The sequence below is a fragment of the Sebastes fasciatus genome, chromosome 15 (assembly GCF_043250625.1).
Source record: "Sebastes fasciatus isolate fSebFas1 chromosome 15, fSebFas1.pri, whole genome shotgun sequence".
NCBI classification, from domain to species: domain Eukaryota; kingdom Metazoa; phylum Chordata; class Actinopteri; order Perciformes; family Sebastidae; genus Sebastes; species Sebastes fasciatus.
The window spans coordinates 1,512,160-1,526,391 of NC_133809.1; the positions used below are offsets into that span (position 1 = coordinate 1,512,160).

At 41.4% G+C, this 14,232-nt stretch overlaps 1 long non-coding RNA gene across 1 annotated transcript in view; it reads right to left on the reverse strand.

The window, feature by feature from the left end:
• LOC141783766 (uncharacterized) overlaps window positions 1-14,232 on the reverse strand; it is a 77,062-nt gene that overhangs the window by 21,939 nt on the left and 40,891 nt on the right. The window contains exon 4 of the long non-coding RNA XR_012597350.1: window positions 564-638. This is a non-coding gene — a long non-coding RNA (uncharacterized LOC141783766). The remainder of the gene's footprint in view (window positions 1-563; window positions 639-14,232) is intronic.

The following is a 14,232-nucleotide window of genomic DNA, read 5'->3' on the forward strand; positions in this document are numbered from 1 at the left end:
AGCATCTCAGATTAATCTCCAGCTTCTCTGCTTTCAGATGATGTACACCACTTCTATGTGACGTCTACTGTTGACCTGCTATCTCCCCCTAAAGACCCCCTGTACCCCCTAAAGACCTCCTGTACCCCCCTAAAGGAGACTCAAACGGCTCTATTGTGGGTCTCAGAGGGTTAATAACCACATCCTCCCATTCAGCCATTCTCTGATCAAAGTTTCCTAGAGATAAAACATGTAAACGTTTATCAGCCAAGCCGAACTCCATGCAGAAACACAGCGACTGAAGCCCAGTTTTAACCCCGTGTGTGCTGATCTCAGAGGTTAAATCTTTACAAGAGGAGGCAGCAGCTTAAAGTCTGTTAGGAACTAACTGGTTAACCTCCGCTGACCTGCTGACTCTGATTAAAGGACGAGTCCGACGTTTGTCCTGTCGACCTGCTGGTTGTCCTCAACACACACACACACACACACATATACACACAGGAAACACAACCCAAAGACTCAGCAGGTGTGTGTGTTGTGTTGTGTTGTGTTGTGTGTTTGTTGCATCCTGCTGTGCGACTGACCTGCTGATCGTCCGCTTCACTAATTAGCAGCTTTGTCTCTCTCACCGCTGGCAGCCCAGCTCCGCCTCTGATTGGCTGTTGAGGAGGAAGTAGACACACACACACACACACAGAGTGAGAAAACAGCAGCTTTTGTTTTGAAGGGAATTAGTTTGTCTCTTTGTGTCGGTTAAAGTGAAAGAGGAGGTTTGTGTGTTTGCAGGTGAGCTGTTGTTTCTTCTCCTCTTTCATCCTCCCTCCTCTGTTCACCCCATCATTTACTCCTTACCTCCCTCCTCCTCCCTCCTTCCTCCTTCCTCCTCCCTCCCTACATCCTTTATCATGTTAGAGATGGAATAAAGAGGTCCATCTGTCCGTCAGCTGGTCGGTTCACAACTTTATTCAAGACTGAAACATCTCAATGAAATGGATGAAGTTCGGTGCAGACAGAAGAAGGTCTGGGACGATTCACCGATCTCCTGATTCAATATGGATTCTGATTTATTGTGATTGTTGTTAACTTTTCTAACACTATACCATGAGGGAAAAAGTTGAGCCACACACTTCTAGGGACTTTTACTTTGTAAAATCTCTAAATGAATCCAGTAAACATGTTTGATTTTCATCATGTATGTAGTCAGAGACGTCCTGAAGTCAAATATATCAGGATCATTGTCAACGTTACCGCGATACGATAACGTTTCCTGCTAACTTTTTCGCACTTTTTTTCGGATATTTTGCAGACATTTTTCTGCCTATTTTTTTTTGCCCATTTTTTCAGACTTTTTTTTCCAGAAATATTTCTTTATTTTTTTCGGACATATTTCGGCGTTTTTTCAGACATATTTTGGACATATTTCGTACTTTTGTTGAACATACTTCTGCCTTTTTTAGTCTTTTTTTCAGACATATTTCAGCCTTATTTTGGACCATATTTTGGACATACTTCGGCATTTTTCTCAGCTTTTTTTCAGACATTTTTCAGACATTTTTTGACCTTTTTTAGAAGATAGCATGTAGCTTTAGCCGTGATGTTTACCATGCTGGATTTAACTTGGGAGGGTGCATGTCGTATCCACGCTGAACCCTCCAACGTTTTAGACTCTCTGAGGTTTGTTTTGGTTGATGGATACGGAATGGATACGGAACGGCTATGACGTCACGTTACTCAGACTACCACAATTGTGGCGTTAAAAATTGTAATAAAATGTTTTCCCCTCTTCTGTTCAACATGTTCCCATGAGTCTCCTTTCCGTCCCTCCCGTTCTCTCTACAGCTGACTGATCAGCTGAGGGTCCTGGTCCTGGTCCTGGTCCTGGTCTAAACCCTCCTGCTGTCTCATTATGAGTCCCTCCACCTGTAGCCCCCTCTCACAGAGCGCCGTGTCCTCGGGGTTAAATCCACGGCCTCGCCGGGCATCTCCTCGTCCTTTGTGGCGGAGGACAAAAGCCGCGTCCCGCCGTCCCTCTCCGGCTCCTCAGAGCGAGGCGACGAGCTGTCAGCGTTTGACGAGTTCGCCTTTCAGACGGAGAGAACAACACTTCGTCTGACATGAGTCCAGATACCAAGACCGTCATCATCTTCCTCATCTTCATCATGAGACAGGAAGTTCAGGAGCTCTGGTTTCATCCGTGGTCACCGACCGGAGGACGCTCAACTCTTCAGATTAACAGATTAAATTCTCCTTTTAAAGGTTGGAAACGATCTCTTTAGGGCTAAAAAACACAGAAAACACAAATTTAATCATCTAATAAAGTGCATTTTCATTATTATTATTATTATTATTATTATTATTATTGGACAAGTTTTAAACCTGACGACTTGACACGCTATGAGAGAATTTAAATATTTGATATTTGATATTTTACTGTGACAACGTAAGAGGATGGAGATGGAGGTGGAAGAAGTACTTTTACTACTGTAAAAGTACTAATACCACAGTTTAGAAATACTCAAGTAAAAGTACATCAGTACTAGCATCAAAATATACCATAATATAAATAAAAGAAAAGAATAATCCATATTATATTATTGTATTATAATTATTGATGCATTAATGTGTTCATCACGTTAATGCATCAGCTTGTTAAAGATACTTACACATATTATTTAATCTATAATAATACATCATCATTTATTAGATGATTATATTTCATTTAAAAAAATATATAATTTTAACAGAAATATTTAAAATAATTAAATCATAATTAAAACCCGGTGGGCGTTTAACGGACTTCCCTACGCCAGCTCCTCAAACCTACGGCACCACAGAAGAAGAAGAAGACGCCGCGGTAGCTAAAGATACCTCAGGATCAGAGAGGAGGTGAAGAAGAAGAAGAAGAAGAAGAAGAAGAAGAAGAAGAAGAAGAAGAGAAGAAGAAGAAGAGATTTGGCCGTCAGCCTCAGAGAGTCTGATCAGTTGTGTTTGATCGTTGACAGGAAGTTAATTTTACTGAAGGTGTGAGTAACGTCTGGCTGTCCTCCATTAAACCTTCTCATCATTCAGGATGCTGCGTTCAAAGACCTTCATGGAGCGCAGGAAAAACTGACAAGTCACAAGTCGAGACTGAGAAGTCCCAAGTCAAGTCCCAAGTCAAGTCCCAAGTCAAGACTGACAAGTCACAAGTCGAGACTGACAAGTTCCAAGTCAAGTCTGAGAAGTCCCAAGTCAAGTCCCAAGTCAAGTCTGACAAGTCCCAAGTCAAGTCCCAAGTCAAGTCTGACAAGTCCCAAGTCAAGTCCCAAGTCAAGTCCCAAGTCAAGACTGACAAGTCACAAGTCGAGACTGACAAGTTCCAAGTCAAGTCTGAGAAGTCCCAAGTCAAGTCCCAAGTCAAGTCTGACAAGTCCCAAGTCAAGTCCCAAGTCAAGTCCCAAGTCAAGACTGACAAGTCACAAGTCGAGACTGACAAGTTCCAAGTCAAGTCTGAGAAGTCCCAAGTCAAGTCCCAAGTCAAGTCTGACAAGTCCCAAGTCAAGTCCCAAGTCAAGACTGACAAGTCACAAGTCGAGACTGACAAGTTCCAAGTCAAGTCTGAGAAGTCAAGTCTGACAAGTCACAAGTCAAGACTGACAAGTCCCAAGTCAAGACTGACAAGTCAAGTCCCAAGTCAAGTCTGAGAAGTCCGAAGTCAAGACTGACAAGTCCCAAGTCAAGTCCCAAGTCAAGTCTGAGAAGTCCCAAGTCAAGACTGACAAGTCCCAAGTCAAGTCCCAAGTCATGTCTGAGAAGTCCCAAGTCAAGACTGACAAGTCCCAAGTCAAGTCCCAAGTCAAGTCTGAGAAGTCCCAAGTCAAGACTGACAAGTCCCAAGTCAAGTCCCAAGTCAAGTCTGACAAATCCCAAGTCAAGTCTGACAAGCCCCAAGTCAAGTCTGAAGTAAAGACTGACAAGTCCCAAGTCAAGACTGACAAATCCCAAGTAAAGCCTGAGAAGTCCCAAGTCAAGTCTGACAAGTCCCAAGTCAAGACTGACAAGTCCCAAGTCAAGTCTGAGAAGTCCCAAGTCAAGACTGACAAGTCCCAAGTCAAGTCTGAAATGTCCCAAGTCAAGACTGACAAGTCCCAAGTCAAGTCTGAGAAGTCCCAAGTCAAGTCTGACAAGTCCCAAGTCAAGACTGACAAGTCCCAAGTCAAGACTGACAAGTCCCAAGTCAAGTCTGAGAAGTCCCAAGTCAAGACTGACAAGTCCCAAGTCAAGTCTGAGAAGTCCCAAGTCAAGACTGACAAGTCCCAAGTCAAGTCTGAGAAGTCCCAAGTCAAGACTGACAAGTCCCAAGTCAAGTCTGACATGTCCCAAGTCAAGACTGACAAGTCCCAAGTCAAGTCTGACATGTCCCAAGTCAAGTCTGAGAAGTCCCAAGTCAAGTCTGAGAAGTCCCAAGTCAAGTCTGAGAAGTCCCAAGTCAAGTCTGAGAAGTCCCAAGTCAAGTCTGAGAAGTCCCAAGTCAAGACTGACAAGTCCCAAGTCAAGTCTGACAAGTCCCAAGTCAAGTCTGAGAAGTCCCAAGTCAAGACCGACAAATCCCAAGTCAAGTCTGACAAGTCCCAAGTCTGACCTCCTCCCTCCGTGTCGTTCGTTGCTCTTTATACTTCCTGTTTCACGGTTACCTGAACACACTGATTTCGTGGGATATAAATGAATTACAGAGTAAAACTTTTAGTGGGTTTAGCTCCGAACGCTGTCTGAGAACAGCCTGAAATAATAACAATACTTCTTCTTCCTCTCAGATTATCATAACGTGACTCTTTGTCCTGAGTTTGGAGGATTCTGACTCGTCTTGTAGGAAAGTTTTGGCCTCTTCAGTGTTAAATATAAAACTCGTTGGATCTAAATCCATCTCTCTAACTGTTTGTTCTTTTGTTCTATTTCAGTCAAACACTCTGCTGGCATCAGCCCGGGATTTAAATAATCATCTCCACTGCCGCCGCCGCCGCCACGGCAGACTAAACTCTTAACTTTATTTTTCCAGCGTGGTTCCCAGCAGCAGGATTTATGATGACCTCTGACCTCCCGAGAGGAACGCCGCCGCGCTCCGACACACACTCATCCATAAAGATCCGATATCGGCCGACACACATCTACATCCAACCTGAGAGAGAACACGGCAGGTTGATCTCGTCTCTCCTCCAGTCTCAACACGTCACTCAGCACAACGCAATTAGCTCAACACACACACACACACACACACACACACACACACACACACACACACACACACATGCACACACACACACACACACACACACACACAGACTGCTCTAACAGAGACGTCAGTGGACGGTCGTCGTCGTGAACAGCAGCTGAGATCATCATGTTCAACACAGTTCTAGTTAAACTGAGGTTATAATCTACACGACTCTTCATGGTAACTAGAAGACACCAAGTCACTCCCGAGTCAAGTCACAAGTTCATCTAAATCCAGAGTCAAGTCCCAAATAAATCAAGTCCCAAGTGAAGACTGACAAATCCAGAGTCAAGTTTGAGAAGTCAAGACAGACAAGATCTGAGTCAAGTCCCAAGTGAATACTGACATGTCCCAAGTTAAGTACCAAGTCAAGTTTGACAAGTCCAAAGTCAAGACAGACAAGTCCCCAGTCAAGTCCCAAGTCAAGTCCCGAGTCAACACTCACAAGTCCCAAGTCAAGTGCCAAGTCAAGACAGGCCAGTCCGAAGTCAAGACAGGCAAGACCCAAGACAAGTCCCAAGTAAAGACTGACAAGTCCAAAGTCAAGACTGAGAAGAACCAAGTCAAGTCCCGAGTTAGGACTGACAAGTCAAGAGTCAAGTCCCAAGTCCTAGAAAATCATACTGCGCTCTTCACTAAATGCGATTTTATTATCAGAGTGATAATTTACTCAATTTACAAGAAGCATGAATGATTTATAAAATGTGTATTTATTTGTTAAAACAAGTGACGACTGAACTTAATCATACATTTAATAAAGATCTGGGGGATTAAGTAAGCCAACAAGATATCAGAAGAAAATATATAATAAAAACTAAAATCTAAAGTGTAAAACAGGATCAAAACTCTCAACTGACCAAACATCCAACATCTGGATCAGATCAAACCGGATAAACCTGACCGACCTCTGTTTGGCTAATTAATTGGTTATTAATATATAATTCATATATTTGTTATTATACACACAGAGAACACCTAAAACAGCTGACAGGAGCATCAAACCCAAACTGAGCTAAACATTTGTGTACACTTCACATCCCTGTGTGTGTGTGTGTGTGTGTTCATCTGTTGCTATGGAGACGTAAACATTAACAGTTTTAGCAGCTTGCAGAGTCGAGTGTCTGCATATGTTCTAATTATATCTCCTCCATGATGTTTCAGCGGTCAGCGGCTATCAGTCATTTATTTAATCTGTGTGTGTGTGTGTGTGTGTGTGTGTGTGTGTGTGTGTGTGTGTGTGTGTGTGTCTGTAGCCAATCTGTTAAAAAAGCAAACGTTGCTAATTCCTCGTCGTTCTCCATTACCTCAGATGTTTCCCCCGAGACGACCAACACTGACGGACGGATGGAAAGTGTGTGTGTTTATAACTGTGTGTGTGTGTGTGTGTGTGTGTGTGTGTGTGAAGTGCTGATGGATTATGGGAAACCCTCTGGATGGTATCAAACCAAAGACTCAACAACAGCTCAACACCTCGACAGTCCAAACAGCACCAGACCTGATCTGGGAGCATCTGTAGTTTGTTTTAGTCGCCCTGCACGCCCAGACGGGTGGAGCTACAGATCACAGAGTCTCTGGCAGTCGAACACGAACTCTAAACTCTTATTATTATTATTATCTCCTTCTTTAGGCTGCGTTTAGAGAGAAATCTTTAATATCACGATACGATCTTATTGCCATTTTAAACATTTTGCAATATGCTGAGTATTGCAATAAGATATATATATCGCATTATATTCTGCAAGTTTGTCAACATCTGTTTGATCTAATAGACCCTTTTACAGCCGACGTCGAGCATGATTAAGCTAGTAAGACACGGTTGGTAGCGATGGATTCTGAGCTGAGAGACACAGACAGGAAGGACTTCACATGAGAAATATAAAACTATATTACATCATTTACATGGATTTACTGTTTTCTAACAGGTACTATGACTGTGTACAATAATCTAAGCCCCGCCTCCTCACTAGAGCCCCGCCTCCTCACTAGAGCTCCCTCTCCTCTCTAGAGCCCCGCCTCCTCACTAGAGCCCCGTCTCCTCTCTAGAGCCCCGCCTCCTCACTAGAGCCCCGTCTCCTCACTAGAGCTCCCTCTCCTCTCTAGAGCCCCGCCTCCTCACTAGAGCCCCGCCTCCTCACTAGAGCCCCACCTCCTCACTAGAGCCACGCCCCCTCACTAGAGCCCCGCCTCCTCACTAGAGCCCCGTCTCCTCTCTAGAGCCCCGCCTCCTCACTAGAGCCCCGCCTCCTCACTAGAGCCCCGCCCCCTCACTAGAGCCCCACCTCCTCACTAGAGCCCCGCCTCCTCACTAGAGCCCCGTCTCCTCTCTAGAGCCCCGCCTCCTCACTAGAGCCCCGTCTCCTCACTAGAGCCCCGTCTCCTCACTAGAGCCCCACCTCCTCACTAGAGCCCCGCCTCCTCACTAGAGCCCCGTCTCCTCTCTAGAGCCCCGCCTCCTCACTAGAGCCCCGCCTCCTCACTAGAGCACCGTCTCCTCACTAGAGCCCCGCCCCCTCACTAGAGCCCCGTCTCCTCACTAGAGCCCCGCCTCCTCATTAGAGCCCCGCCTCCTTCTCCTCCACATCACAGCCAGTTTATTCAGCCTCTGCAGAGCTGCTAGAAACCATAGAAGAAGACTTGTACAGTGGCCGCCGCCGCCGCCGCGCTGACCTCCGACCCTGTTGATTTGCAGCGTGGTGCTTCTGAACAGGAAGTTGAAACTTAAGTGAATTTAATAGCAGGACTGGGAATAGATGGAATAAAATGGCCCTCATCAATATTGATGCTGTTCTGTTAATTAGACTTCACATCTCCGACTCACAGAAACACACTGAGGGCACTGTGATTGGACCGCCGCCACCGCCGCCATCACCACCGCCACGCCGCCACCGCCGCGTCTCTGTGTGTGTGTGTTAGGACAGACTGAGGGCACCAAGCATTGGACAACAGCCACTGTGTGTGTGTGTGTGTGTGTGTGTGTGTGTGTGTGTGTGTGTGTGTGTGTGTATATGTAAGTGTGAATGTGTTTAATAAGAAGGTTTCTCTCTGTGTGTGTTGAAATAAATCAGTGTGTACATGCTTGTAGCCCGACAGTGTGTGTGTGTGTGTGTGTGTGTGTGTGTGTGTGTGTGTGTGTGTGTGTGTGTGTGTGTGTATGTGTGTGTGTCCATCGTTGAATGAATCCAGCCAGGTCCATCTGTTTGGCAGGAGACATGAATGTGAGGCCATCTGTGCTCTCAGAGTGTGTGTGTGTGTGTGTGTGTGTGTGTGTGTGTGTGTTGGCCCTGAGGTGCAGTGTGTACGAGGCAGAGGTGATAAGAGCATACATAGTCACACACACACACACACACACACACACACACACACACACACACACACACACACACACACACACTGATCCCAGCTTGTCCTCTATGAGATGTGAGAACTTCAGTTAATGATCAGTGTGTGTGTGTGTGTGTGTGCGTCTGTGTGTGTTTCTGACAGCTGATGCTCACTGCTACACACTCCAGGACAGAAGAAGAAGATGAAGATGAAGAAGAAGAAGATGAAGAAGAAGATGAAGAAGATGAACATGATGAACATGAATAAGAAGATGAAGAACATGAAGAAGAAGAAGACGAAGAAGAAGAAGAAGAACATGAAGAAGAAGAAGACGAAGAAGAACATGACGAAGATGAACATGAAGAAGAAGATGAAGATGAACATGAAGAAGAAGATGAAGATGAAGATTAACATGAAGAAGAAGATGAACATGAAGAAGATGAAGAAGAAGATGAACATGAAGAAGATGAAGAAGAAGATGAACATGAAGAAGAATATGACGAAGAAGATGAAGAAGAAGAAGATGAAGAAGAAGATGAACATGAAGAAGATGAAGATGAAGAAGAACATGAACATGAAGAAGATGAAGATGAAGAAGAAGATGAAGTAGATGAAGAACATGAAGAAGATGAAGAAGAAGATGAACATGAAGAAGATGAAGAACATGAAGAAGAAGAAGAAGAGATGATGAATAAAGAGAAGAAGAAATCAAAGTAGAGGGTTGCAGAGGAGAGAAGAAGAATGAAGGAGGAGATGAATTGATCTGAGGAGACACTCTCTCTCTCCCAGCTGGCAGCTCAGGAATAATAAACGCTCTCAGAGTTTATTTTCTCAGCGATCGGAGCTGAAGGAAGATTTGGACCAACATCCACATGACCTTCAGAGTGTGTGTGTGTGTGTGTGTGTGTGTGTGTGTGTGTGTGCGTGTGTGTGTGTGTGTGTCCTGCCCCGTAGGATAAACACACACTCAGAAGGTAACGTACACACACAGGACCAGCTGGTAACACACACACACACACACAGTGCTGACCTGGGCCATGTGATGAAGCTCTGAGATGTGACTGTTGGTGCCGTCCAGCTGCACGCCGTCACATCAACACTTTACATTACTATCTCACTTTTACTGCTCGTGTTTTTAAAGTAACATGAAGCCTTCAGTTCAGCAGCTGATAAACGTCCTCGAGTGATGTCACTTGAGTCAGCGGCGGTTGGGTCTGAAGACTACAAGTCTGGAGTCAAGACTGCAAAAATGTGGAGGTGTGGATTTAGAAAGGAGTGAGACCTCTGTAGACGGCTGCGTTAGCTGCTAATTTTTTTTTCAATTTTTTTTCAGACATTTATAACATTTTTTAAAAAAGAATTTTCAGACATTTTTCTGACTTTTTTTCACCTTTTTCAACTTTTTTTCAGACATTTTTAACTTTTTTTTCGGACATTTTAAAAAAAATAATTTTCAGACATTTTTAACTTTTTTTTCAGACATTTTTTTAAAAAGAATTTTCAGACATTTTTCTGACTTTTTTTTTGCTTTTTCAGACATTTTTTTCACCTTTTTCGGACATTTTTAACTTTTTTTCAGACATTTTTAACTTTTTTCGGACATTTAAAAAAACAAACATTTCAGACATTTTTCGGACTTTTTTTTTAGTTTTTTCAGACATTTTTTTTCCGCCTTTTTTTTTCGACATTTTAAACTTCTTTTCAGACTTTTTTTGGACATTTTTAACTTTTTTCTGACATTTAAAAAAAAAAAATTCAGACATTTTTCTGACTTTTTTTTGTTGCTTTTTTTCAAACATTTTTTTCACCTTTTTTTCTGACATTTTTCACTTTTTTCAGACAACTAGCAAACTGGTGCATTCACAGCAAGAGCGAATTCTTAATATTTAATGAAGTAAAAATAACATAACTACACTCATCTGTACGTGTTTATGTCTCTGTGTGACATCATGCTGATAGCACGGTGAAAAACGTGGATGAAGAAGGAAAAGGAGAGGAAGAAGGAGGAGGAGGTGATGAAGAGAAGCAGGGAGGGAGGAGGAAGAAGAGGAGGAGAGATAAGACTTCATGTAGGTCTTATGAAATGTCTGGTGTTGTGAAACGCTGACACAAACTCAGATTATCGTGTTTTTATAGCAGATAGTTTAAAACAGATGATTAAATGGAGTTTGTCAACATTAATTAACTGATGGTGGAAAAATACTCCGATCCTTCAGTTCACATACAAACGGAACATTTTAAAGGGCTGTGCTGAGTTTGGAAAGAAGTGAGAGGGTTAGTTCAGATTGTTTGAAGTGGGGTTGTATGTATTGTAATGTATTGTATACTCTCATGTTCTGACAGGTTAAATTACTGGTTTGTGAAAGTGAATTTTGTGTCTGGTGGCTCTGAAGAGATAACAGCTTCAGTTCCCCGTCAGAAAGGGCTGTCTGACAGCGAGGTAGTTCTCCAGATCAGTATAGAAAATATATACTTTAAGTCTTTTTAAGCTCTTATGGAAACAGGGAGAGTCGGCGGAGATCTGTGGGCTTTTTCTTTTGACATCTCAAAGTCTGAAAAACTAAAATAAATCAACAAGAAGGCCAGCTGATTAAGGATGCACACAATATTAGTCATTATGTTGACATGTTTATAAAGATGGAAACACACTTTAATTTGAAAGTTCATTCGTGATCTTGGAAACAGCAACAAGCTCATCACGAGGTCCATTTTATAATTCAGACATTTTTCGGACATTTTTTTTTGGACATTTTTAACTTTTTTTCAACATTCTTTTTACTTGTTTCGGAATTTTTTTTAACTTTTTTTCAGACATTTTTTGTTCTAATATTTTTAACTTTTTTTCAAACATTTTTCGGAATTTTATTTTTTACTTTTTTCAGAATTTTTTTAAAACTTTTTTTCAGACTTTTTTCTGAACTTTTTTTTACACTTTTTTTCTGATATTTTTTGGAAATTTTACTTTTTTTTTTTTTTCCAAAACCCTTACTTTAGTGTTGTAAATTGATTTCCAATAATAAATATATTCATACATTTGCACAATGCAGCATATTTGTCCACTCCTATGTTGATAAGAGTATTAAATACCGGACAAATCTCCCTTTAAGGTTCATTTTGAACAGATAAAAATCATGATTAACTGTGGACAATCATGCAAGTAAGCAAGATTTAATATTTGAATTGATTGACAGCCCTAAAGGACACTAATATTGTGTTCATCCTTAATCAACTGGCCTTCTTGTTTATTTATTTTCAGACTTTGAGATGTCAAAGAGAAAGCACACAGATCTCCGTCGACTCTCCCTGTTCCTATAAGAGCTTAAAAAGACTAAATGTATATTTTCTATACTGTGCAGAGCTGCTGACAGACAGACGGACGGACAGACAGACAGACGGACGGACAGACGGTCAGCTCGGGCAGACGTGACCCCGTCAGCTCCATCTGCAGTCGTCCTCCATGTTTAGTCTCACCATATATTCTCTACTGTATATATAGACACATATAGACGCACACAGACTGAGTGCCAGCAGCACCGAGGCTTCCTCCTTCACCTCCATCTGTCTCCTCCTCCTCCTCCTCCTCTTCCTCACCCCCCTCCCCATGTTTGATTCACAGCCAACCTCAGGTGGAGAACGGGGGGGAGGAGGAGAGAGAGAGAGGGGAAGTCAAAGAGAGCAAGAACATCAATCTAACTGACCTTCAGACTGACGGAACAATAAAAACTAAATGTTAACAAACTGAGGTGAGAATGGAAAAACATATTAACTTCATATTAGTCCTCTACTTTATTAACTAGAACTAGAACTGCTGTTGGTCTGCTTCAGACTACAAGACTTTGAAAATCAAACTACTAAACCGATCTCAGACCAGGTTCACTGGTTACAAGATTATGAAATGCCGTTTCCGTGGCGACGCATTGTTTCGCGATGAAAAGGGAAGTTGTTTTTGAGGGTTTATGGTTGCTAACAAACAAACGAAACTTGGCATACTCATTAAATGTGCTAGAATGTCTTAATGTACCAAGGGGGCCCCCTACTAAATTGCAATGAAGCAGCCCTCGCGGTACGTTTAACTTGGATGTACGAAATTTGGTAGGCACATATAGAGTTAAAAAAAAGTCTTTTGGGGCCATTTTTTTCAGACATTTTTAGGACTTTTTTTTTTTTTTAAACTTTTTTCTGAAATGTTTCCTAAATGTTTTACTGTTTTTTTCGGATATTTTTCGAACATTTTTAACTTTAAACTTTCGGACATTGTTTCGAATCTTTTTTAAACTAATTTTCAGACATTTTTTTAAACCTTTTTTTGGGACATTTTTCTGAAGTTTTTCGAACATTTGATACACAACAGATCTCGGATCAGGTTCACTGGTCACAAGATTATACTCAATTCAATTTATTTTTATATAGCGTCCAATCATAACAGAAGTTATCTGGAGACTCTTTTCATACAGAGCAAGTCTAGACCGTACTCTATAAATATAAATAATATATCACGTACTTGATTAATCGGCATGTGGTGAAAGTATCAAACGTCATAACACTGAATGGATTTACACGACGAGTCACAGTGAACGTCGTGTTTGAGAAAAGAAACGTGGATTAATTTTTAATCTATAGGAAAAATCTATATCATCAGACATAAAGTGAGTGACCCACATAATTATCTAGAGAGCAACAGAGTGAACTCAAATAAGTAAACTAGAATATGATTCCTAGAAAGAAATGGAGGAACAATCATATCAAATGTTTTCAGTCTGATAGTAAAAGCAAACAAATGGAGAGGAGTTGTGATAATCTTAATATTGAACTTGCCATAACTGATTCAGCTCGGTCTCACCAAATGGCAATTTGTTTTGCGTGTGATATAAATAAATGTGACATAAATTGATATTTCTGTTTTAATTTGCTTCGTTATTTATTTACCTTTGTATTAACTCACTTATTTATTTACTCTTCTGTTTAATTATTCCTTTTATTTATTTATATATTTATTTTTATTAATCTTTAAATGTATTTATTTATTTTTGCATTTATTTAAATTTTTTATTTTGGCATTTATATTTTATTTATTTTATATTTATTTGTACTAATCTTTAAATTTATTGATTTATTTATGCATTTATTTTATTTTATATTTTTGCATTAATATTTTATTTATTTTATATTTATTTTTAAATGTCTGTATTTATTTATGCATTTATTTCTGTCTTTATTTTTGCATGTCACCCCTTATTTATGTCCATGGAGCTGGAAGGGAAAGGTGGAAGGAAGGAGGGGATGATATAAGAGATGAAGGAGGGAGGGAAGGATGTAGGAAGCGAGGGAGTGTTGGAGGTATATTTAGGAGCGTGACAGATTGTGTTTGAGTCTCTCCGTCTTTTTATCTGTCTGCTCCCATCAACACCTTTATTGATAGACGAGGAGGAAGAGGAGGGAGAGAGACGAAGAGGAGGACGACCAGCTTATTTTTCATCCTCAACTTCCTGTTGTCTATTTTCATGAAGCGTCGGGTCGGTGTTTGAATAAAACAGAGAGGAAGAGTGTGAGGAAGAGGAGGGTGATGTTTTGGGTGGACTGTCCCTTTAAGAGCAGATGGCGAGGACTTGGTGCACAAAAGGTTCAACAGCTTTCAACTTCCTGTCCGTCAAAATCATCATCATCATCATCATCATCATCAT